The sequence below is a fragment of the Alligator sinensis genome, unplaced genomic scaffold (assembly GCF_000455745.1).
Source record: "Alligator sinensis unplaced genomic scaffold, ASM45574v1 scaffold1588_1, whole genome shotgun sequence".
NCBI lineage: Eukaryota > Metazoa > Chordata > Crocodylia > Alligatoridae > Alligator > Alligator sinensis.
Window position 1 is genome coordinate 232926 of NW_005843091.1, and position 1090 is coordinate 234015.

The 1090-nt window shown below is 47.2% G+C and overlaps 1 protein-coding gene across 1 annotated transcript in view; it reads right to left on the reverse strand.

Annotated features, from left to right (window-relative positions):
* The window catches only part of RUNDC3B (RUN domain containing 3B), a 101151-nt gene that overhangs the window by 98983 nt on the left and 1078 nt on the right, over nucleotides 1-1090 (reverse strand). The window lies entirely within an intron of this gene.

Here is a 1090-nt window from a genome sequence, read left to right on the forward strand (position 1 = left end):
GGGGGGGGGCGGCCACGTGCGGGGGCTGAGCCGGGCGCGCCCCGCCCGAGGGGTGCCCGTGCCTCTGCAGCCCCCTGGGCACACCTCGGCCTGGTCTCCTCCCTGCCACCACTGTGCTCCGGAGAGGGGGCCAGATCTGGCCGCTCTTTATTTTTTGCTTGTTTGTTCCTTTAAGGAAAATTTGTCGTGTGCCAGGTCAAATTAGCCAGATTAGGTCCAAATCTGTTCAAATCATTCAGGAACCGCACGTGGCCCTGCTACCGCAAGTATCCCCCACCGCAGGCCGGGGTTTCTAAATCCTTTGGCAGGCATCCCACGTGCAGGGCCAACTCCTCCTTTCACAGAGGAGGCAATAGCTAGAAGACTCTGGGTAGTCCGTTTATAGCTGGTATGAAGCCTCTCACCTCCTGTGAGGATCTGTGATGATGCAAATTACCTTGAAACAAAGGCAGCAACAGGATCGCAAGTTTCAGGTGGTCACAGTTGCCTCTTGCTTGGGAAAATACGAAGATTTCATTTTAAAAAAATCAGCTAAAATTGGATATCCCCTTCAAGGTAATTTGCATCATCACAGATCTGCACAAGAGGAGAGAGGCTTCATCCCAGCTATGAACTGCCTGCCCAGAGGTGTCTTCCATCTACTGACTCCTCTGTGAAACCCTATGAAATATAAACTTTCATGTCTACCTAGGAGAGCTTTTACAATCTTTTCTCCAATGCTGGATGCTTGTGCCTGACAGCTTGCAACTGAAGACTTCTTTTTGCAAAAATCTTGTTGGTCTAATAAAAGATACCATCTCTACCTGAAGTCCTGATTGCCTTTTCCTCTAGCCCAATACTGCTACAACCTGGACACTTAAATATGTAAATTTAATTTAAATGTGCTTCCTGGTCCACTGTAAAAGCAGCTTGGGAACCCCCAATTTAAGACTAACAACTTAAAATTACCTAATAAAATTACCTACACCTGTTAAGTTTCAAATTCAGAGACACTGTACTCACCAATTAATACGAAGTGGATGCCTGTTTCTCTGCGGACAGTTTATCAATTTGTGGCGAGCTCAGATTCTGTTTCTTCAATAAGGTCAGT